Here is a 25,705-nt window from a genome sequence, read left to right as displayed (position 1 = left end):
ATCATCATTGTGTCCCTGTATACCAGGGAGAATTACACAATTGTTTTAAATAATATAAAAATATCATTTGTGTTAGCAATAGAAAACTACAGAGGACTCAAGAATGACCTCACCTTTAGGAAGAGAAGTATGAATTTGTTTGTTGTTCAGTCGCCCATTCGTGTCCAACTCTTTGCGACCCCATGGACTGCAACACGCCACACCACATGTTAAGAACTCAGTAAATGGAAAGACATACAGTGTTCACAGATTGGGAACCTCAGTATAGGAAAGATGTGGTCCTTCCCCAAGTTAATCTGTAACTAGAATGCAATTTCAACCAGTCTTCACAGAGTTTGTTGTTTGTCTTTGTTTGTTTTCAGTGAGAGTGTTGGGAAAGGTCTCACATTTCCGCGTGTCTTACAAATAGAAGCACTATTTTTTCAAGGATGTTTGTGATGTGAACAGCGTTAGAGGACAGGGATCCTGTCTATATTCAGAGCAACGGATAGGTTTATTTACTATCCGATATAAAAATGCCTCCATTCAGGGCAAGGTTTTGTGATGAATAATTCATGTTTCCCAGACTCAGGTTTCTCTAGGTGTGGTGCAGAGGCACGCTGAAGGCAGAGCAGCCACCTAAGCCCCCACCCCCAGCACCCCTGGGACCTGAGCACCAAGCAGAAGTGACTGAACAGGAAACCCATGCTGCTTGCTTGCCGGACCCTAAGTAATACAACCCTTTGTCTCTGACTCAGGAGTCTTGTGTCTTCTTACAGCATCCATGAAACTGTGGCGGGCAACTTGTTAGCTTCCAAGTTGGATATCATCTCAGAGCCTTCACAGTTCTGTCTTCTTACAGCATCCATGAAATGTGGCAGGCAACTTGTTAGCTTCCAAGTTGGATATCATCTCGGAGCCTTCACAGTTCTTGACAGAGTTGTGATAAGTCTCCACTTGTAAAATAATTTAGCAAATTGAATTTCAAGAGGAAACAGTAAGAATTTCATACTGTGATTTCTCAGAAAGCTAAAAAACAAACAGACCAGTTTGTATTGCCAAGAAAGAAACTGTTCTTTGCTGATTTAACTTTTTGCCCCTAAGGATGGTAAATGAACCTATTCATTTTGTCCAAAGCCTCTCATTTTGACATTTTTGATAATGACTTTCCCTTGCCCTTGTTAGAGCTTAGCACCTCTACTTCTTTCTACTGGCATGTTAAGCTAGTTTTTTTTTTTACCCCTGGATGTGTGCATTGTAATTTGGTTTAAATGTTGGTTTGGCAAGGCAGATTTATTTGGCTTCTTTTTAAAGGCTTAGCACCTTTCCAACTATTTTTCAAGATCTCCTTACCCAGTTTTCTCTAATTACATCTAAAGATATCATAATCATTTTGCTATTTACTCATAGCAAAGATAAACACAGGGTTATATGCATTAGAGAAAAAAATGCCTGCATGCATTTTTTCACTTCAGTTGTGTCCGACTCTTTGCAACTCTATGGGCTGTAGCCCGCCAGGCTCCTCTGTCCATGGGATTCCCCAGGCAAGAATACTGAAGTGGGTTGCCATGCCCTCCTCCAGGGGATCGTCCCAACCCAGGGATAGAACCAGCATCTCCTGAAGCTCCTGCCTTGGCAGGCAGGTTTTTTTTTTTATCTCTAGCACCACCAACAGAGAGGAGAAAAGAAAAGTCCCTGACTAATAATGGTAATAGGATGTTTATTTTAGTACTCTGGTCTCTTCCTTTGGAGAGAAATGCACTTTGGGTGATTAAAGATCATAAATGTAAGATTTACATCTAGTTTTGATTTTAGTGAGCTTCTGTTACAATACATGCGCTTGGGTTTAGTACATTTTTCCCATAAACTGATAGATCATTTAGACAGCTTCTAATCCTTTTAGGAGGGAGTTGGCATGTAAATAATACATTGTCAAAGACTCCTACCCAAATCTGAAGCTCTCAAGATAATAGACATTAAAGAGTTACTTTTTTGATAAAACGAGGTACTTAGGCAACATTAAAAATATCTTAAACTTAGAGTAAATGGGTAGTCCTAAAGAACCTTAAGTTTTAAATCAATTTTTTTTTTTTTTTTTCCTGATCCTTGACATATCTTGGGAAGAGCCCAATGGCATTAAAATGCCTCCCCTTCCTATAACTGAAGTCTTCAAACCATGGTGGGCAGCAGACAGAATTGCCCACCTTCTGTGTCTTCAGCTGCCTGGCCCGTCCAAGTGACCACCTACCTGCAGGGCAGCTCCCTGGCTGAGGGTTCCTTCTGCTACTGCTCACCTCCGCTCTATAAGGACATCTCACTTGTCCTTTCCAGATAAAGGGGTAATAGGTCTCTCCACTAGCCTATGTGTTCCTTTCTTCTGTGGAGATAGGAAGGGGAATGTACTATTTATTTCCTAAGCAGATTTTATAGTGGCCAGTGGACTGTTTTGGACTAGCTTATTGAGTACAGGGGTTTCCCTGGTGGCTCAATCGGTAAAAAATCTGCCTGCAATGCAGGTTCACTCCCTGGGTTGGGAAGACCCCTGAAGGAGGGCATGGCAACCCACTCCAGTATTCTTGCCTGGAGAATTCCGTGGACAGAGGAGCCTGGTGGGCCACAGTCCATAGGGTCATAAAGACTCAATGCAACTAAGCACATTGGGTACAGAATTGTTGTTCAGTCTCTAAGTTGTGTCTGACTCTTTTCAACCCCATGAACTGCAGCACTCCAGGCTTCCCTGTCCTTCAGTATCTTCCAGTATTTGCTCCAGCTCATGTCCATAGAGTAGGTGATGCTATCCAGCCATGTCATCCTCTGTCGCCCTCTTCTCCTCTTGCCCTCAGTCTTTCCCAGCATCAGGGTCTTTTCCAAGGAGTTAACTCTTCAGGTGGCCAGAATATTGGAGCTTCAGCTTCAGCATCAGTCCTTCCAATGAATATTCAGGATTGATTTCCTTTAAGATTGACTGGTTTGATCTCCTTGCAGTCCAAGGGACTCTCAAGAGTCTTCTGCAACACCACAGTTCAAAAGCATCCATTCTTCAGCGCTCAGCCTTCTTTAGGGTCCAACTCTCACATTCATACATGACTGCTGGAAAAACCATAGTTTTGACTATACAGACCTTTGTCAGCCTTTTGTTATTCTAGTAATGGACTTGGCTGATCACAAACACAATACATCTTTTCATGATTTTAATGCTTCTGTGGGTTATTTCATTTTTTTGTGCTGCTTGTCACTTCACTGTTTGTTTGCTTTCTAGGGTGCTTTTTTTGCCAGATTGGCTGTGAGTCAAGCTGGTCAATGAAGCTTAATTTTTGCTAACTCTCCAGAATGGCTTGTTAATCCTTATTTTACATCTCACTGAGTACTGTACCATGCAGTTTCCTTCTGTTCACCCAAGGAACAGAAACCAGCTCCATGAAGAAGTAATGTGGTGAATTTAGAGTCTACCCTGAGGAGTCGCCATTTGCTTCTGATTAAAAATAGAACATAAAATTCAAACCCTAATTTTTGCAGAAATGTTCTGAGTAAATGCCAAATCGTCCTAACTCAGAGGTCCTCTTAGGCTCTTTTCAAGTGCCTTTATCTACTTGAGAGTTCTTTTGAATTACACATTTCTTGCTACTTGCTATATCTTATTTGGTTTGGGTACTTTTTAAACCTAAAGAGTAACCTTTCACATTGATCTGCAAAAAAAAAAAAAGGAAATTCTGTTGAAAACAGACCTCATCTCACTGTATTTTCAGCAGACTTTTACTTACTTTTAGCCGGGCTTTTGCCACTCTGTCTGTTCCATCTAAAAATAAAGGGCTGATTAAAGGAAAATAGATGTAATATTGGAACTGTGTCTGCTCTTTATTAATGACTGGCATCCTGGAGCATGCACGCATCTCGTTCTCTTAAATTCTATAAAGATGTCACATGGGAGAAAAGCTTTCAAATAATATAAATACAATCCCACATAATATCCATGCTGCCAGTTCTTACAGAGAGCTGAGGAAAGAAAAATGCCTTCAGAGACGAACTGAAGGAGGGGGAAAAAAAAAAACTACTAAAAACCTCAGTATTGTAGGTAACTGATTGCAAAACATTGCCGAAGGAAAAGTCCCTTTCTTTTTCTAAAATTATCTTTAAATTAAAAGTTAACTAAAATCTTGATGGGTATATTTTTTGAAAACACAGTTAAAAGATATTCTTTCTAAACTTAGTTCTCTTATGGGTTAAATGCCATGGCACATTTTTTAAGTTTTCCTTAAATTATTTGCTAAGTATTTGAAATTGATTTGATGCATTCTTTTGCCCTTACTTGATGTAGGGTCCTCAGCATAGTTAAGTGCAAATTCCTTGCTTGATGACTTTTCTAATTTTAACCTCAAAATGAAAAGAAGGACTACTTATGCTTCTGGAAAGGTGGGGTGGCCATACTTTCCCCTGTTATTCTGACAAAGTACAAGTGAAACCCCTAGATACTCTGTAAAACAGATATAATCAGACTGAAAGGTGGAGGGAAAAAGGCAGATTATCTTTGGACCTTAAGACCCAAGGAATGACATGACAATTTGTTACATGGGTTTTCTTTTCGCCTCATATATTTGGCAAAATATATCAAATTTAGATGCTGGGAAAGATTGAGGACATGAGGAGAAGAGGACAACAGAGGATGAGATGGTGGAACAGCATCATCAACTCAGTGGAGATGAGTTTGAGCAAAGTCCAGGAGACAGTGCAGGACAGGGAAGCCTGGCGTGCTGCCGTCCATGGGGTCGCAAAGAGTCGGACACGACTAAGTGACTGAACAGCAATCAAATGTAGAGTCAGAGAAGCCAGCAGTCAGGAAACACTAACAGGAGCAGACAAAACAACAGTGACAACAACGAAAGCCTGTCCCCTTTAGCCTAAGGACCAGAAAAGGGACAGAAAACTTTTCAACAATTGCTGTCTTCCAGCCAAACATCACAGAAGAAACTATGGCCCCACCCTGCCAGCAAAGGCTGACTGGGAGGCTGGAACTTCCACCCTTGCCAGGCTCCAAGGAGGCACCCCAGCCCCCTCCCTCACTGGGTGGTGTTAGCAGAAAGCTGAGCGGTAGGGAGCCAAGACTTTGATTTCTGCTGGGTAGTACCAAAACCTGCCACCTCCACCCTTGTGCAAGTGGAAACCACACGAGGAGTCGAGTTGCACACCTCCCAACCACTAGGGTGGTGTCAGTAGAGACCACATAGGAAGCAGTAACACTGCTCCTCCCAGCCAGGATGACATGGGTGGGGGCCAGCACTCCCCCTGCCCAGTGGTAGAGGGGAGCCCCTCTCTCAGATGTCAGTGGAGGTGTAGTGGGGAACCTGTTCTCTCTCATGGGGCAATAATGTCACAGTCTTGCCTTTTCCTTTGCCGGAGTGGTGTCAGAGGAAAGCAGCTAAAACACAAGGTTTAAATAAGATCCAAAAAAATAATAATAATAAATAAATAAATAAGATCCAGAGTCTCATAACATAATATCCCACATGTCCAGATTTCAATGAAAAAAATCACATGTCCTTCCAAGAGCCAGGAAGATCTCAAACTGAGTGAAAAAAGGGCCTTCGGTAGAGGCCAACACTGAGCTAGATGACATAGACGTTAGAATTATCTGAGAAAGAATTTAAAGCAGCCGTCCTCCACATGCTTCACTGAGCAGTTGTGAACAGTGAACAGGAAGCTTCAGCAAATAAATAGGACATATAATTTCGAGCGTGGTGGATATTTTAGGCTGGAAAAATAGAACAACCAAAACAAAACTCTCAGTGGATGGGATGAACAGCAAAATGGAGGGGACAGAGGGAGTGAGTTCCCCGAACAATAGAACAATGCAAATTGCCCAGATCTTAGCAAACAGAGAAACAGACTAAAGAAAACATAAAAGCAGAGGCTTGGGGACCTGTGGGACTGTGACTACAGATCTAATGTTTGTAGTGTTGGAGTCCCAGGAGAAGATGAAGAAGAGAGAGGGGCTGAAAAAGTACTGGAAGAACTAAGGGCTACAAACTTGCCAATTTGGCAAGAGATAAAAATGTTCAGTCACAGGAAGCTAAGTGTGGTAAGCTGAATAATGGTCCTCTTAAGATAGGGATTTCCCTGGTGGCTCGGACGGCAAAGAATCTGCCTGCAATGCGGGAGACCCAGGTTGGATCCCTGGGTCAGGAAGATCCCCTGGAAAAGGAAATGGCAACCCACTCCAGTGTTCTTATCTGAAAAACCCCATGGAGAGAGGATCCTGGTGGGCCACAGGCCATGGGATCACAGAGTACAGACACAACCGAGTGACCAACACGGTGAATAATGGTCCCCTTAAGATACCAACATCATAATTCCAAGGGCCTGTTAAATCGGTTACTTTACATGGTCACGGGATTTTACAGAGGTAAATTACAGATTGCTAGATGGAGAGACTCTCCTGGATTATCTGGGTGGTCCCAGTGTATTCACAAGAGTTCTTATAAGAGTGAAATAGGAGGGCCAGGCAAAGAGATGTAAGATGGAAGCAGGAGAAAAGGTGATGTGATGCAAGGTCACAGGACTAGATTTACAGACAGCCTCTAGAAGCTGGAAAAAGTGAGAAAAACGATTCTAACCCTTAGCACCACCAGAGGGAATGCAGTGGGTCTTCTGACTTCCAGATCTATTTTATAAAGTTGAGGTATTTTTAACTACTGCCTTAGTCCATTTGAGCTTGTCTAGCAGAATACTGGAGACTATATGGCTTATAAACAACACGAAGGGATTCTGATTTTTAACAAAAATGCAAAAGCAATGCAGTGAAGGAAAGTTAGCCTTTTCAATAAATACCCTTGGAACAGCTGGGCATCCAAATGTTAAAAAGAAATGAACTTTGACCTGCCTTACAGCTACAAAAATTAATTCAAAATGGATCATGGACTTAAATGTAAAACACAAAGCTATAAATCTCTTGGGAAAAACTATAAAAACAAATCTTTAAGGTATAACTAGGTAAAAAGTTTTGAGACTCAACACCAAAAGGAAAATTTGATAAATTGGATGTAACCAAAATTTAAAATTTTGCTCTGCAGAAGACTGCTAAGAGGATGAAAAGGCGAGGTACAGAGTGGGAAAAAATATTTGCAAACCATGTGTCTAACAAAGGACTAGTAAAATTCAACAATAAAAAGAAACAAACAAGGCAATTATGAAATAGACATTTCACTGAAGAGGATACACAGATGGCAAATAAACCCATGAAAAGATGTTCAACATCATTAGCCATTAGAAAACTGCAAATTAAAACAACATTGAAATGGCTCTGCACGCTTACCAGAATGACTAAAATATAAAATAGTGACAAAACCAAATGCTGGTGAGGATATGGAAAAACTAGATCACTCACATTGCTGTAGGAATATAAAATGTTGTACCACTCTGGAAATGAGTTTCGATATTTCTTCAAAAACTTAAACATGGGCATTTATCCAAGAGAAATTAGTAAGTATGTTCTCACCAAAATCTTTACTCAGATATTTGTAGTAGCTTTATTTGTAACAGCCAAACCTGGCTCAGATGTCCTTCAGCTGATGAATGGTTAAACAAATGTGGTATATCCATACCATGGAATATATATATAATCAGTTCAGTTCATTTGCTCAGTTGTGTCCAACTCTTTGTGACCCCATGAATTGCAGCACACCAGGCCTCCCTGTCCATCACCAACTCCTGGAGTTTACTCAAACTCATGTCCATCGAGTCGGTAATGCCATCCAGCCATCTCATCCTCTGTCATCCCCTTCTCCTCCTGCCCCCAATCCCTCCCAGCATCAGGGTATTTTCCAATGAGTCAACTCTTCGAATGAGGTGGCCAAAGTATTATATATATACTCAGCAATAAAAAGGAGCCAGCTACTGATAAATGAAGCAACTTGAATGAGTCTCCAGGGAATTATGCTGAGTGAATAAGGTCAATCAAACATGGTAACATACAGTATTGTGCTATTTACATAATGTTCTTTAAAATGACAAAATGATAGAAATAGAGACCAGATTTGTGGTTTACAGGGGTTAAGGATGTGCTAGGGGCAGAAGGGAAGTGGGTGTGGCTGTAGAAGGGCAACCTGTGTAATCCTGGTGGCAATGAAAATGTCTTGTGTCTTCACTGCATAGTTGTCAGTTTCCTGCTTGTAATGTTGTACTATAGTGTTTCCAGAAATTACATTGGGAGGAACTGAGCAGTGGACGCATGAGATCTCCCTGTGTTACAAGCAACTGCATATGAATCTACGATCATCTAAAAATAAAAGCTGAATTAAAAAAATAAAGTCAAGGGACTTCCCTCATGGTTCGGTGGTTAAGAATCTGCCTTCCCAGCAATGAAGATGCAGACATGGGCGGGAGGAGGAAGGAGAGGCTGAGAAGAATGGAGAGAGTAGCATGGAAGCATATACACTACCATATATAAGATAGATAGCTAATGGAAATTTCCTATATGACTCAGGGAACTCAGACCAGGGCTCTGTAACAACCTAGAAGGGTGGGAAAGGGTGGGACATGGGAGGAAGCTTCCAGAGGGAGGGGACATATGTATACCTATGGCTGATTCATGATGATGTATGGCAGAAACAAAGCAATATTGTAAAGTAACTATCCTTCAGTTGAAAAAAAAAAAAAAATCTGCCTTCCCATGCAGGAGACAAGGGTTCCATCCCTGGTCAGGGAACCAGGATCCCACATGGCCACAGGGCAACTAAGCCCATACGCTCTGAACTCCACTCACCATAATTATAGAGCCCACATGGGGCAACTAAGACCCAATACAGTTCAGTCGTGTCCGACTCTTCGCGACCCCATGGACTGCAGCACGCCAGGCTTCCCTGTCCATCACCAACTCCTGGAGCTTGCTCAAACTCATATCCATCGAGTCGGTGATGCCATCCAACCATCTCGTCTTCTGTCATCCCCTTCTCCTGCCCTCAATCTTTCCCAGCATCAGGGTCTTTTCCATTTGGAGTTTCAGCTTCAGCATCAGTCCTTCCAATGATTATTCAGGGCTGATCTCCTTTAGAATGGACTGGTTGGATCTTGTTGCAGTCCACGGGTCTCTCAAGAGTCTTCTCCAACACCACAGTTCCAAAGCATCAATTCTTTGGTGCTCAACTTTCTTTATAGTCCACCTCTCACATCCATATGTGACTACTGGAAAACCAAGGCCTGACACAAACATAAATAAATAAATTTTTTTTTTTTTTGAGTGAAGAACTTTTAAAATGTCCAGTAGATCATTTCAGTTTGAAAAGTTGGGTCAGTATCATACTACACAGAACTTTCTCTATCCAAATTCAGAAAGTTATTACGATGAAATTGCCTCTTAAAGTATAGTTATTCTTTTGTTTGGTGGGGGTTGAGAAGGAAAGCAGGGGATTCTGTTTTATTGATCATATATGTCCAAAAATAGTTAATACTTGTTGAATCCCCAACACTCTGCGATGTCAACAGCATTTTAAAGAAGAGGACACTATGACACAGAGAGATGAAATACTTTGCCCTGATGAGTAATGAGGCCGCGTCTGAACTAGTTCTGAAACCTGCATTTTCTCTTAGTGACTACACTCTTCTACCTGTGCACACTAGCTGCTTATTTTGCCTCCAAGCATCTTTGTGGTGCATGGCACTGACTTTAGGAAGTTTAAGCACTTTTCCTAGGCCCCACAGTAGTACATCTGAGATTGAAATTCCAGGCCTTTGCTATCCAAATTCCATCCTGCTCCCACCTCAGCAGAAGCTATATATCAGATGACCCTCAAACCTGATCCTCAAGCCTGTTTTGTGGGCCTGCTTAGTGATGGAAGGTAGAGCATTATTTTTCAAAGCATATTAGTAGTAGCATGTATTTAAACATAGTGACATATCATGTGAAAATCCATGTTTCCACATTCTCTTAACAAAAAAAAGAAGGAAAGCAAAACATTTGCCAACACTGGGTTCACATTCCCAAGTTCCCCCAAAGGAGTTAGATGTTAATACATGTGCTTTCTGACTGCCCATCTACACAAGGCATGTCTGCCACAGTCCTTACCACTCCTTATTGCCTCCCAGATAAATGCAGCCAGCCATCAGCTGCCTTTTTATCATGGCATGACACTTGTTTTCCTTAAAATAAAGGAAGGCAACATTGTTCACCTGCCTTTCTACCAAATCATAGACCGTCTGAGACGGCTTTATGTTCTTCTGACACACTTCACTCATATATGGTCATTTACGGTATCTGATCCTGCCTGACCCTGGTCAGCACTTGAATTTATGACTCACCCTTCATGACAGGGCAAAGCTGTGACTACTGCTGACACCGTGGTATCCTTCCCTTCCTCACCTGCCCGCAGGGGCCTCTTTCTTCCAAATTTATGCAGCCTTTCTTATCTCTTCACTAAGAATCTATTGCTGCCGTTTTTTTTTTTTAGCATACAAGTCACATTTCTTTCTCATGGCTTTAATATTCTACCTTCTATATTAGCAATTTGTCTAGATGTATCATCCCTAATTATAAACTATTTAAAGTTATATTTCTAAAAACCTCCATTATTAGAGAATTTACAGTTGTCATACTTAAGACTCCCATAGAATTGGAGGAGTTGAAATCATTAGTCCAACTAAGAAAGATAGTCACTGAAATAAAATAGGCACATACAAAATAAAGTGTCTTCTTTGGCATTTCTCAAATTAGTAATAAAGAGTATTGTGCAATTACTTCATTGCTATGGTTACTTTAATATTTCTTGCTAAAGACTTTCTGGTAATTCTGTCAGAGTTTCAATGAGGTACTCATCAGTTGAATTAATTTCATGACACTTAATATGTGTAATAAGTAGTAATATTTCTTCTTCAGGATTCCCAGGTGGCACAGTTGGTGAAGAATCTGCCTGCCAGTTGGGGAGATGTAAGAGATGCAGGTTCGATTCCTGGGTCAGGAAGGTCCCCTGGAGAAGGGAATGGCAACCCACTCCAGTATTCCTGCCTGGAGAATCTCATGGACAGAGGAGACTGGTGGGCTGCAGTCCATGGGGTCACAAAGAGTTAGACATGACTGAAGTGACTTAGCACACACACATTTCTTCTGCTTCCACACATGCATTCTTCTTCATCTGGCTTTCTAACAAAGTATTCAAGGTGTTTTCAATTTTATGACTCAAAGGTCCCATCTCTTTACAAAGAAGCCCAATTCTGAGTGTCTCTACTGATTCTCAGATTTGTTGTTGTTGTTTAGTCACTAAGTCATGTCTGACTCTTGTGATCCCATGGACTGTAGCCCACCAGGTTCCTCTGACCATGGGATTCCCCAGGCAAGCACAATGGAGTGGGCTGCCATTTTCTTCTCCAGAGGATCTTCCCAACCCAGGGTTTGAACCCAGGTCCCCTGCGCTGGCAAGCAGATTCTTTACCACTGAGCCACCAGGGAAATGCAGTTCTTAGATACTCAATCTGAAATAGTTGATCTATTAGGCAATGGAAGTAAAGAGTTTCACAGAAGGGGAAGTTACCACAAGGGAAGGGTTAGGGTTAATCAGTTATTCATATTGATATACTTTGTAGCACTTAGTACACTGTTGTTATAGAACAGACATTCAGAAGGAGCTGATAATATTCCATATGGAACTCATAAGTAATTCACTACTGTATTAAACTTAGAAATGTTTTTTTTTTTTTCCTGTCCAAACTGTAAATGACAAGGGGCTGCCTTGTTTGTAGCCATTGTGTTAGGATTGAGGGATGATGGAAAGTTCCAGGAAGATGATAACCTTTTAAGCTGGGCATGTGACTAGTGCTGATAGAAGATGGGGGGGTGGGGGGGGGGGATTGCGGGAATGGAAAGGCTGCTTGGGATCTAAGCTGTGGGCTCTACACCCATCTTGCTGCCAATCTCTGTTATCTTTATTTGCAGGGAAGGTCTGAGAAGGCTGAGATGTGGCTCGGTTCTCACCAGACCCAGACATCAGACTTCTTAACTCATAATGTCACTGTAGGAAAACCTCGAGCATTTGCAGGAGAGAAGGAAGGTGATAAAGTGAGTGAAAGGGTGTGGAACAGAGTCAAGTTTGAGAGGATAAGAGCTAGTACTGTGGAGCCAGACTATTTGTTGCTATGTGCCTGCCTCCCTGCCCCTCCCCCATCAGCTCTGTGACCTCGAGCAGATAATTAACCTCTCTAAATGTCAGTTTCCACGTCTGTAAAATGGGGATAATAATTGTATTTCCCTCATAAGGCTGTTGTCACATGAAAGGTACATAGAACATGCCTGGCATAAGATGTCAGCCACTGTTAGTGTTTCTGTTACAGAAGGGGAGGCTCCCAGAGCCGGGACCAGAAGACAGGCTTGTTCTGTCCTGTACCAGACAGCCAATGTTTCCTTTCATAAGTAGCAACATCTCTTCACTGTACAATTTTTTTTTCCCCTTCTTTGTCAACTGCTCTTTTTATTCTGTACCTGCAAGGTCATCTGAAACAGCCTGTCTTTTAATGTAATAAGTCTGGAGCCTAGAAGATAACTTAGATAAAATAAGGCAGGATAAAGAATGGCAAGTCAAAGCTCTGAATGCTTTTGGGACGCTTAGCATTGTATGTTTTCAGACGTCTCTTTGGAAAACCTATTTCCAGCTTTAGATGTTTTTTCAGGCTTGGTCTTTGCACTAAACCCAAATATCTTCTCATTTCCGAAATAAGTCCATCTGTGACTTATAAAATATTATAGAAATCTTTGACTCTGTTGGAAAAGGCCTTAGTTCTTATCTCTACTTCATTAAGGACTAGAGAAGAAAAACCTTCATATTATAATAGAATTGATTGTCCCCAGTTCTTTTCAAGACACTTGTTTTTAAAGATATTTTTCATACTAGATTCAAATCACTTTTTAAGTTGATTTTATTAAACAGATGAAAAGTTTATCACTTTATCTCAAGAAATGAAAGAGTGAAAGCGCTAGTCATTCAGTTGTGTCTGACTCTTCCCAACCCCATGAACTGTAGCCCACCAGACTCCTCTGTCCATGGAATTCTCCAGGCAAGAATACTGGAGTGGGTCGCCCTTCCCTTCTCCAGGGGATCGTCCCAACCCAGGGATTGAACCTGGGTCTCTTATGTCTCCTGCATTGGCAGGCAGTTTTGGGTTTTTTCCCCCACAGTCCCGCCTATGAAGCCCTATCTCAAGAAACAAGTACATAATAAATAATATGAAACTGAGTATGTAATTTGAATCCAGAAACTCTGACATTGAAAGAAATAAACTAGCAGACACTTGCTGTATTTTTCCTAGTTCCATGTGTCAGGAGTTTTGCTGAATACATTTCTAACAATGCTCCTGTAAGGAAAACTATTCTTGAGTTCAGAGATTTCATGAACCAGTACCATGCACTGGGCTTGATTCCTATGGGCCAGACCAGTAGGCATGGTTCTCTCCAGGTGGACAAGGTGGGAGTCCTGTCTTCAAGGAGCTGCTCTTCCAGCCCCCGGTGTGGCTCCTTAGAGTAGACTTAGGGATGGAGGAGAAGGAGCAGAGAGAATTATACGATAGGTAGTCATGTTGCCATGGAGACAGTTGGGACTGAGAAGTGGACATAGGAGTGAAGGAGATTGAAAGACTTTTGAGATGGCAGGGAAGGGTGACTTGAGCTCTGACTGCCCTTTATTATCCAATATCTTCTCTCTTTCCTGTTCTTTCAGCAGCAGAGTCTTTATCTCTGACATGGGGGATTATGGAGAACGGGTTATGAAGTTGTGAGGAGTAAAAGTGGGGTTGTTTCTTTCCCTGTCTCTTGCCCACTCTTCCTCCTCACTCTTGATCCCACCTTGTCACATAGAACTGACATCCCCACTGGGTTGCAGAGTGGAAGCCTGGGAAGGGAGTTCCAGAAGAAAATGAAGCAACTTTGTTTTCTTCATCTCCTCCGGTCTCCTTTACCACTTCATTTCTTGCTAGGTCTCATGGGAATGGGAGATCCAAACAAGGAAACACAGGAATGCCTCCTCTGCCCTTTTTACCTCCCCTCTTCCTCCTGGCCTCGATGCCAGCAGTTACCCCCTTGCCACACAGAAACACACACAGTCACATACATACACACTTACAATGTAGGTCCATTGTGAGGTGTGCATGTGTGTGTAGGATGGGGGTAATTAGGGCTCCAATAGGAAGTTTGAGAACATATAGCTGGGTGTTGTGAGCAAAACAGGACCTTAAAATTGTGAGGGGAAAGATCAGATGATTCAGCTATTGGCCTAAAATGGAGTCCAGAGAACTAGTTCTAAAATTTTAGTGAAAATATTAGTCGTTCAGTTGTGTCCAACTCTTTTCAACCCTATGGACTATAGCCCACCAGGTTCCTCTGTCCATGGGATCTTCCAGGCAAGAATACTGGAGTGGGTTGCCATGTCCTTTCTCCAGGGAATCTTCACAACCCAGGGATCGAACCCAAGTCTCCTGCACTGCAGGCAGATTCTTTACCATCTGAGCCACCAGGGAAACCAACAGTAAAGCAGAAGATTCCAACTGACTGGGTCAAAAAGACGGCAAAAGCCTTGAAAACCGAATTCTAATTGGGCAGATGGGAAAGGAGGGCCAAGGAGCAGAGCAGGTTCCTGGCAGAGGTAGCAGCTTTATGGAGGTAATAGCATTAGCTAGGGCAAGAAACTCAGAGGGGTACCAGAAGTGAATGAGCCAGAGGGTCTCAGAGCCCTCTCAGGAGGTCAGCAGATGGTACAGAGATGGGTAAAACTCCATCCCTTTCCTTTTATTCTACTTTAGCAACAGCACTACCATGCAGTGTTCAAAAGCAACTGGTCCTTGGCTGCAGTATCTGGGGGACCATAGGGAGTGGTGAGCACTGTGCCCGCAGAGAGCACGTGCCTCATCTAAAGGGCAGCAGTTCAAGAGCTTCACTCAGTTGCTGCTTTGAGGGAATTTGAGAATACAAGTCCAACGCTGAGAGATTTTATATTCCACATGATATACACTAGGCCCTGTTCTGTGAGTGCTAAGTCGCTTCAGTCGTGTCCAACTCTTTGTGACCCTTTGGACCGTAGCCTGCCAGGCTCCTCCATCCATGGGATTCTCCAGGCAAGAATACTGGAGTGAGTTGCCATTTCCTCCTCCAAGGGATCTTCCCAACCCAGGGATTGAACCCATGTCTCCTGTGGCTCCTGCATTGCAAGTGAATTCTTTACTGCTGAGCCACTGGGAAAGCCCAGGCCCTGTTCTAAGTGTTTAATATACTTATTTAACACATCTCCAAAAATGTAGTGAAGGTTTCCCCAAACCTGTTGCCTCAACCAGTTCATGACAGACTTCCTGGGATGTGCAGTTCAGCAGTATCTTCTCTTTGTACTTTTTCCCCTTCATGTACTAGTATTTCCTGGAATGCTTTGTACCCCAGATGACAGAATGATATTCTCTTATGAAGGATGTTGCCTTGAGAGAGAGGAGAGTGCTTCCAAGGTAGGATTGGGTACTTCTGGCTCTCTTTGATTAGCAGTCCCTCTCAAGGTTTATTTAGGAATTGCTGCCCACAGCAATGTCAGTCTATCCTGGTCTCCCACTAATCTAATGTTTGACTTTCAGCAAAGTGTTCATATTGTTTCCAAACTTCTACACCAAACTTGGAATTTTGATTCAGTTAATCTTTTGTGTTTTTATAACATGCCTTCTTCAATGCAATACTTTTCTTTATTATCGAACAAACTGTTTCTGATTTCTAAATGCATAGAAAGAAACTGAAACTTGTGGGAAAAAGTAGAGCCAATCTTTTAATACCTGGAGAAATTTTTTTCCAGAAAAGTCACTGCAGTGAGAGGGTGCCAGTTGGTATTCAAATGTGAGTCAGGACAGGTGTTTGCCACGTAGTGATGAAAGTGTATGCCAGTGCTTATTAATCTTTTGGAAAATAGTGGCCCAAAAGGGATGGGATTTGAATATTATTGAATATTCCTCACTAACTACTTTTTGTGGCTGGAATCCTGAGGAAAAACTCATAGTAAAGTTTCCCTGATGCTGGGAAAGATTGAAGGCAAAAGGAGAAGAGGGTGGCAAAAGATGAGATGGTTAAATAGCATCACCTTCTCAATGGATGTGAATTTGAGCAAACTCTGGGAGATGATTGAGGACAGAGGAGCCTGGCATGCTGCTGTCCATGGAGTCACAAAGAGTCAGACAAGACTTAGTGACTGAACAACCAAATAGAAATGAATGGCTCCCAGCTGAAATAGGAAGAATGAAATACGGCTGGACAGAGAAGGTGTGGAGGAAACTGGTTTAAGAGATGCAGTGACAGATCAGCAGATCAAGAGGGACTCAGAGTTTTTACAAGTTTTCACATGGTTCTAGCTTTGTTTTGTTTTTCTGGGAAGGCATATCCTTGAGGGTTTGAATAATATTCATTTGGTTGGTCTCCAGAACTCCAAGGCAGGGCCACGTGTAGCTGGGACTTAGGGGCAGTTAGTGAAGTAGGGACCAGAGGTTGAAGGCAAAACACTGGACCCAAAAGGTACCACAAATGTGAGATCCAGATCCCGACCACGAAGCCTCGTGGCTAGTTCCACACACCATCACGATGTGGGCCGTGTGTAACCAGCAAGCCTTCTACTCTGGGACAGTCTTCTAGATTTCCATTTCCAGCATCTCTAAGTGTATTCACAATATTGAAAGATGAAAGGAATCGGTTACAAACACAAACAACCAGCGTTCTCAGCAGCAAGCTGTAGACACACAGAAGAGTAATTTAAAGAGGAAGAGTCCTGAAGAGCAGGACGGGTTGGAAGGGATGCGACCTAGTTAGGTATCTGCAAGTGCAGACATTTCAGCCTTTCCTCGTCTGTAGAAGGAAGCCGCTGAACTAGATGGTCCTCTTGCCTGTGGGTCTCAGACCTGAATGTGCATGCAGATGGCCCGGGCATCCTGTGACTGTACCTTCTCAGTTCCTAAGCCTCGGGTGGGGCCGAGGTTCGCCTTTCTGACGGGCTTCCGGCGCTGCTGCTAGGCCACAGACCACATGGTGTTCAGCTCGCTCGCCGTGATCTCTCAGCCCAGGCTTCCACGAGCTCTGCATGTCTGTGAGCGTGTGATCATCTGGCATTTCAGAGAGACAGGAAGGTGGCAGGAAACGTGCCTGCCGTGGCAGTCACTGTTCTCATTCTTCATAATCAACTTCATCAAAAACCCTTTATGTGCCTAATTATGCATGACAATTTCACATGCTTTACAAAGAGAACTGACTCGATTTGGCCCCCGCGTTATCAGACTTGACAGCCTAAGACAGCTGGAGAAATATGCACAGAGACAGTAATAAATATTGAGGCAGTAATAAATATGGAGTGGTAAATATTCATCCATATATTAATATAAAACATTAAAATAAAAAAGGTTATGTATTTAGCATGGGCCTGAGGATATTTATTTTTCTTACAGTGTTTGTACCTTTTCAAAATCTGAGAAACTAAAAATGTTGACTGTAATTTTTATTTAAAGAAAAAGAGTTTTCTGTTTTACAGATGGTGGCTGGGGAAGGGGAGGGTCCCTTTGTAAGATTTCTTGTTATTGTTGTTTTATTTATTTTTAGCTTCACTAACGTCAAAAGAAATATTCTATGAGCCCCATGTGCCTAACCCTGATTGCCGTGTATGTGTGTCTTGGCCTGAGGTTGTGCTGCTCAATGCTGAGTGTGTGGACACAGTTTCATTAACCTCAGGTCTTTCTACCTAAGGGCCTTAAGCCCGTCAAGTCATTCTCACACAGTCCTTAGGAAGCAAAAGAGGCAGGACCAGACATTGTTATCCCTGAATCGTGGGTGCTTCTGGTGTATCCAGAGTCTCGTGGTAATTAACTCACATGGGAAGGCTTATTAGATTCCATTCTATTTCGTCTGTACATGTGCTAAACTCACCCAAGGTCTTGGCTGCCGTGGTGGAGAAAGGGATCCAACGAGTGGCCATTGCCAGCATTCTCTCCTGAGAGCAGAACAAATTTTGTTCCTGATGGGTCACCCACCCACTGGAGATTGCATTCAGGTCCCCACGGTGCTGAGCAGGTTTGTTATAACTTATCACAGTTTAACAGAGTGATTTCAGATTCACCCTTTTCATTTATCTCTTCTAGCCGAGAAACGGCTGAAAGAATTATCACAGAGCTAGAAAATGGTCACATCTCACCAAGGATGCCTGTGTCAGATATTAGTCATCATGGGATTAGAGACGGTTGGTTTATTGGTTTATACTTTCTTGATTCAAGTAATATAATATTTAGCGGTGACTATGTATGTGCTTGGGCTTCCCAGTGGCGCTAGTGGTAAAGAACCTGCTTGCCAGTGCAGGAGACAGAAGAGATGTGGGTTCGATCCTGGCTCGGGAGGATCCCCTGGAGGAAAGCATGGCAACCCACTACAGTAGAATCCCATGGACAGAGGAGCCTGGCAGGCTACTACGATCCATAGGATCGAAAAGAGTCAGACACGACTGAAGTGACTTAGCACTCATGCATGTGTGTATGTGCTTAGGAATGCAGAGGTGCAGAGAAACTTTATCTGGCCACACCGGTAGGCGACAGCTGTGTGTTATCCAAAATGATTTGAGTGAGGTGTTCCTCTGGAGTCAGGTACCCTTGCATTTGAAACTTGGCTTCACCACTCACTGGCTGTGTCACTTAACCTTTTCCAAGCCTCCATTTCCCCATCTGTAGAATCAGCATAACAATAGAACAGAATCCGTGGAATTCCCAGGAGATCCCATGAGATGTGGGTATATGGAATGTGCAGCACAGGGCCTGCAAATATTAATAGGAAGCCTTGTAACTGGTAATTTTTAGTAATCATAATAAAACTATTACAAATGACAGCATCTGAAATCATTTGAGTCTTGAAAGGGAGCAGAGATTCTAAATTCAGCATTTTCATATTATTTCCTGAGTGAGTATTAGTGTGGGAGTTTGTATCTAGGTTAATGAGAATGTCACACTCTGTTTATTAGGAATAAAGCTGTTATTGGAGCAAAGCTTGCATTAATTAGGCTCAACTTCATCGTTCATTCAGTTATGTCACATACAGCTGTTGTTTCCCTCGTTTTGTAAAATTAACTAGAAAGAGTGAAGGCAGTCTGCTCAGATTAAAGAAGACATAAAAACCCTGAGTAATTATTAGAGCTGGAAGCTAAACCTTTATGAAGCCACAGTGGCAACACTATGTATTTTGCATTAGTGCCTGGTAATAGACCTCTGTGGGCACCGGCAACTGTGCAGGCCAGATTGAGGGCACGGAGTAGCTGGTTGCCCCTCAAAGCTAATTGACAGCAGAAGGGCAGGGGTATTTGGAACTTGGTCTCAGGAAGGGAGGCGATGCCATTTGCTGCAGACAGGGTGGGAATTCGGGTGAGGCGCTCCAAGGGCCCCATGCTTTCCATAAATGGAATCCAAAGCCTGTCAACCGTATATTGTAAGAGTGAAAGGCAGGAGCAGGCAAGGGCAGGAGGCAGCTGAGTGGAAACCCACAAAGCCAAAATGAGCCATTTAAGGTGGAAGAAGGGAAGCAGAGCCCCAGGAAAGTCCCTCGGCTCAGAAACCCGTTCAGTAACACTTTTTATAGGGTGCCTGTGGCTTCTGGGCAAGTGGAGGTTGACCCAGCTTGGCACAAACGGAGGCCAGTTCTTCCCCAAATTCAATGAGCACATGGCTCACCTGTTCAAACATAGATTCTAATTCAGTAGGTCTGAGATTCTGCATTTCACACAAGCCACAGATGTGCGATGCTCGGCTGGGGATTACACTTTTGAGTGGGTGCATGCGTGATAAGTCGCTTCAGTTGTGTCTGACTCTTTGCGACCCCATGGACTGTAGCCCACCAGGCTCCTCTTTCCATAGGATTCTCCAGGCAAGAATACTGGAGTGGGTTGCCATGCCTTCCTCCAGGGGATCTTCCCAACCCAGGGATCAAACCCAAGTCCCTTGTGTCTCCTGCATTGGCTGGCAGGTTCTTTACCACTCACGCCACCTGGCAAGCCCATATTTTGAGTGGCAAGGGCTTACCCCACTCTCTCTACCCGCGTTCCATTCTTGGTCACCAGCTGTTTCTAGTTAACCCTGCTCTTGTACCGTAACTCCAGCCACTGTTGCACTCCACCTACACCTGCAATCCATGTGCCCTGCTAACCTCCAAGGCATAACTCATCTCTCTACCTCCTCCGCGTCTTCACCTGTGCTGTGACGTGGCTGAAGAAACATACACTGCTGCACGAGGAGGTCTCACTTTCATCTCCGTGGGCCCTTCTTCCTTGTCGGTTTACTCTTTCCCTCTCCTGGAGGACTTCTTCCTCCTCCCTTCTCCCCTGTCAGACCTCCACTGCTTCCTTCCCCACCCTTAGTGTCAGCTAATATCTCTGCCTCCACTTTTCTTCTTTGTATCATGACTTAGAAGAGAACTTCCTCCTGTTTCCTCTGCTGGATCTGCATGTTTGTGTGTGGGTCACTGGCCCAGGCCTTCTCTGCAGCGGCCATGGGAACACTAGGCATGCTCCGATTCATCGTGCATTATGGTGGCCACTTCGGGGCCGAGGGTGACCAGCCCCTCTCTGACTTGCCTCCCCACCACTCTCCAGGGAGTGGCAATGTCCACAGTTGGCCCCTGATGGTCCTCCAACCTCTAGCCTATCCTGCACCATGAGCCCTGCCCCCTACCCAGCCACGCCCACCTCCCCCTCCCAGCCCCACCCAGCCACGCCCACTCCCTCCAGGCCACGCCCACCTCCACTCCAAGCCACGCCCACTCCCTCACCCAGCCCCTCCCACCACCTTCAGGGCTCTGCATTTTACCCCCTGAGGTCTTTCCCAACTCCCTACTTAAAGTAGTGCCTACCCCAGGGCAGCACTCGGCCCCAAGCTGGTTTCTGTTATTTTCCTCAGTGATTATTATAACTCTTTCGTCAGAAGGCTGGTTTGTCTCCCGCCTGCACCAGAAAGCCCCAGAGGGCTGGGAATTGTGTGTCTCCATCAGTATTGAAACTCCACCTGGAATAGTGGCCAGCACATGACAACTCCCCTTGAATAGCTGAACAGATGCTAGAGTGGAAGTGAAAGTGTTAGTTGCTCAGTCCTGTGCGACTCTTTGCGACCCCATGGGCTGTAGCCTGCCAGGTTCCTCTGCCTGTGGGGTTCTGCAGGCATGAATACTGGAGTGGATTGCCATGCCCTCCTCCAGGGGATCTTCACGACCCAGGGATCCAACCCAGGTCTCCCACATTGCAGGCAGATTCTTTACCATCTCAGCCACCAGGAACATGTGGTTAAACTAGAACAGAATCAGAAAAAGCCAGTTAGTAAAAACTACATGCCAACATATGTATTCATAAAGCCACTCTGTTGTTCAGTTGCTCAGTTGTGTCTGATTCTTTGTGACCCCGTGGACTGCAGCGCACCAGATTTCCCTGTTCTTCACTGTCTCCAGGAGTTTGCAGTTCATGTTCATTGAGTCGGTGATGCCATCCATTCACTCTGGATCATTTGAATTGACATGGCTACCTGTTTTGGGACTCTTTTTCACCTGACTGTGCTGAATGTAATAGAAATCATTGAGCCTTCCAAGCCCTTGGGGGATCAGGAGGGAGAATGACTAGCATTAAATTCTTTCCAGAAATTCCTGTCCTTCCTTCTCTCTTTAATTGCTTTCAGGGAGGTCAGTAGTTAAGTCAGGATTTAACCCACCAGCTGCTCAGGGCTGTGGGGCTTCCTATCTTCATGTGGGACATGGACAAAGAGCTGTAACCTTTTAGCACTTAACAACAGTTCCTCAGGCCACACGCCCACTTCCCTTAGGGTTGATGGTAAAGAATCCACCTGCAATGCAGGATACCGGAGTTCGTCCCTGGGTCAGGAAGATCCCCTTGGAGAAGGGAATGGCAACCCACTCCAGTATTCTTGCCTGGAGAATCCCATGGACTGAGAAGCGTGGTGGGCTGTAGTCCATAGGGTCACAGAGCGTCAAACATGACTGAGCAACTGGCACTTTCACGCTTTTACACACTTCAGCCTGTACGCACTTTTTATTACTTGTGTCTCTCTGTATTTTATGTGTTGGTAACTTGGTTTCCTGAACTGGGCCTCTTTGCTTTTGTATAACATAGAGGTCTGTCAGTGTTAGACTCATTAGAAAAGACCCTGATGCTGGCAAAGATTGAAGGCAGGAGGAGAAAGGGATGACAGAGGACGAAATGGTTGGATGGCATCACCGACTCAATGGACATGAGTTTGAGCAAGCTCCTGGAGATGGTGAAGGACAGGGAAGCCTGGTGTGCTGCAGTCCATGGGGTCGCAAAGAGTCAGACACGACTGAGCGACTGAACAACAACTATCAGTATTTAACTCAAATAGTTATTGCTCTACTTAGGAACAGGTGCTTTTCCCAAACACTTGTTTCTGTTGCAGTTGTTTAGAGCTTGAAATGCAGCTTCGTGGTTTCATAAACAATGGGTGTGGCTGGTGTGGAAACCTTCCAGAGCTCACGGCTTTGCTGAGCTGTCTTGCTTCGTATTTGAGAATGGGGAATTCCCCACAGAAGGGCAAAGAGGAGAGAATTTCCATTGCTTTTCTGTGTTGAAAGCAAACCCTTTGCCAATGTGATCTTTTACCCTTTTCTCCTAACCAGACACTCTCCCTCATCTTCTGCTGCACCTTTCTCTCACAGCTCCATTCAGGGGGCTCTTAGCTCACATGGTTAGGGGCCCTAGGACATGGGATGGGGGCTGGGGAGCTCCTGTCTTGCTGACCTCTGGATAGTCTGAGCTGGCAGGCCATAGAGGGACCACCACCTTGCTCACCATTTCCCTTTGCTTTTTCTTGAATTGCTTTGCATTTCATTTCTTTCTAATAAATAGCTCTTTCTTTTCTCTTTTAAACTCTTATCAAAAAGGAAAAAAAAATTGCATTGGTTTACCTTATTGGGTACTTTTTCTAAGACTATTCAATCTAGTTATTGGATCATTCTTTTTCACTCAATGCTTTTTACTTCCGCCTAATGGTTTAAGATACCTTCTTAGATCCGCAGTCTACAAAAACAGAATACTAAATTTGTGATTACATTCCTCAAGCTTGAATCACGCATCCTCTTGGAGGAAGTGATCTTTATAAGTGATACAGATTTATCTTAACCATAGGAAACCATGCTAACAAAAATAAGGCATGTTTCAAGATGAAGACATAAAATAGTATGGCTAAATCTATTATAACAATTATCACACAGTTCTATGTATTTGGGGAAGGTCCCCTGGAGAAGAAAATGGCAACCCGCTCCAGTATTTTTGCCTGGGAAATCTCATGGACAGAGAAGCCTGTCGGGCTACAGTCCACGGGGTCACAGAGTCAGACATGACTGCACAACTGAGCGCACAGACAGACTTTTGTTCCAGTCTGTTCCAGATAAGATATATATTTATTCTGATACGACTGTCACCTTCTTGAGGCATGAAACTGTTTTTGTTTTTGTTTTAATCTCTAAGTACCTTGCATCCTGGAAGGTACACATGTCTGTGATGTGAATTGCTAACCCATAGTTACTGTTAGTGTCTGTGAGAAGAGATGGAATGAAGTTATGAGTAAGACATAAAGCATGGGTGTAATTAGTAATCATTGACAGCACATGTGATTAATGCAATCATTTTTACATTCCCACTGGTATAAAATTTGTGATAATACATAGATCTGTGAATATTGGCAGAGCAAGTTTTAGCTTTTGTTTTTCAGTGTTATTTTTTACCTTACTAGAGGTTAATTAAGTAATTATTTCTTAGTTACTTTCTTTATTGCTCAGAACTTGAATAAGTAAATGAAAAGATTATCATCTTACCCTTCATTGTGATGTGCTTAGTCACTTAGTAGTATCTCTTTGCAACACTACTGGCTCTTTGAGACTCTAACTCTGACACTTTCTGACTCTTTGCGACTCCATGGATGATATAGCCTGCCAGGCCCCTCTGTCCATGCGGATTCTGCAGGCAAGAATACTGGAGTGTGTTAGCCATGCCCTCCTCCAGGGAATCTTCCCAACCCAGGGACTGAACCCAGGTCTCCCACATTGCAGGCAGATTCTTTACCGTCTGAGCCACCAGGGAAGCCCAAAGAGTAAATATGACAGAAAACAATGAGAAGATGGCCTGATTTGAGCAGTGAACACATAAGTAGCTTGCATGCATATTCATGGGATTCTCTAGGCAAGAATATTAGAGTGGATTGCCATGCCCTCCTCCAGGGTCCTTCCCTGCCCAGGGGTCAAACCCACATCTCTTGTGTCTCCTGCATTGGCAGGCAGATTCTTTACCCTTAGAGCCATCTGGGAAGCCCTTTATTACTGCAGTTTAATCCAGTTCAGAGTTTTGAAATTGTTTCCTGTTGTGTTTCCTTTCCAGAAAACCCCGAGGTCATTCTCTTATTTCAACAGTTGAATGCAACTTCAGAGCTGGGAGAGAGTGATTGTGAGGTATTCGTTTTTCTGGTTTATTCTACACTGTTTATCCATGCTTGCTTACAGTTTCACTTTGTACAGGCATCAAGGGTATATCTGGGGACTCTGAGATGTGGGACTGGAGACACACAGCTTTGAAGCTGAAAAATCTCAAGGGTATTTGCTAATTCCGTTTTGAAGTTAGCACCAAGGGGCTTCTGCCCCAGCCTCTAAGACACCATCCACCATGTTTCCTACAACATGGTGTTTCCCTTTGGTCAGTGATGGGCATGAGCTTGGTTCTCCCTTTTAATGCCTATGTGAAATTAGACAAAGTGCCTAACCTCATTCAAGCTCTGTGTTCATCTTTGAGATGGAGACTATAATTGGATACCTTTATGAGTTTCCAGTTCCAAACAGTGCTCACCACCACCACCAATACCAGCAACAAAATATATATTAGACTGTGTTTTTACTGTTATTATTATCAGTAGTATTGGTCATCTCATTTAGTGCTGATAATAAAGTTATATAAAAATTCTTTAATGACTTTAGGTCATCTATGAACAGAACTGAAACCAGAAAAAAATCAGCCAGCCTAAACGAACAAGTTAACGCAAAGGCATTCTTTATTTGATGTTAGCAATTAGTTCGCTACATGGTTATCTGCTTTTCTAATGAATCCTGGACTTTGAAGTGCTCTGCCCACCCATTTAAAAGATTTACAAACCTCCAGCACAGTGACCTGACTGACCTCTGTCCATTATACATCATTATCCAATTCCTCTTATGGGCCAGAAAGGAAGGAGTCCATCTGGTCTGAATCTCTTCACAGAAGCAATCTTGTAAAATAGGCCACTGTCTTTCAATCACATCTTTCCTTTAACTTGTTGAGAAGCTCTTTCTTTTGCTAGAGGAACCCTTTCCTCTTAGGAGAGCAGGGTGCTATTTCAGGGTCACTGGGGTTCCCCTCAGAGGTCTTTCTAAATATAACGGCAGATCCTGGAAAACAGCCTGCCTTTTGTTAGTTAAGTTCAGCTTAAGAGTCAGTGCATTAGGAGCTTCGATTATCCATGCTCCAAAAATGCCTTCCTCTGATCTCCTGGCATTTGACAAGAATCTCAAATCAGGGATTAAATATTGTTTTCTCTAATGCATTTCCATTTTCACTATAGCTGTTTGCCTTACACATTTTATTTGTAGGCCTGAACTATAGAGCATTTTCTAGTTAGGGGGCATTAAGATTTAGCTTAAGAATCTATGTATTTTAGAATAGGGCTCAGATGTTTCTGTGGAGGC

General features: G+C 43.4%; 1 protein-coding gene across 2 annotated transcripts in view; it reads left to right on the top strand.

Moving 5' to 3' along the window:
- Positions 1-25,705, top strand: part of PAG1 (phosphoprotein membrane anchor with glycosphingolipid microdomains 1) — a 162,052-nt gene that overhangs the window by 25,277 nt on the left and 111,070 nt on the right. For both annotated transcript variants that reach the window (XM_043483089.1, XM_043483090.1), the window contains exon 2: positions 24,372-24,442. The gene's annotated coding sequence lies outside the window, so the exon portion shown is untranslated. The remainder of the gene's footprint in view (positions 1-24,371; positions 24,443-25,705) is intronic.

Source organism: Cervus canadensis, chromosome 12, assembly GCF_019320065.1.
Source record: "Cervus canadensis isolate Bull #8, Minnesota chromosome 12, ASM1932006v1, whole genome shotgun sequence".
NCBI lineage: Eukaryota > Metazoa > Chordata > Mammalia > Artiodactyla > Cervidae > Cervus > Cervus canadensis.
This window is presented reverse-complemented; position numbering and strand designations above follow the sequence as displayed.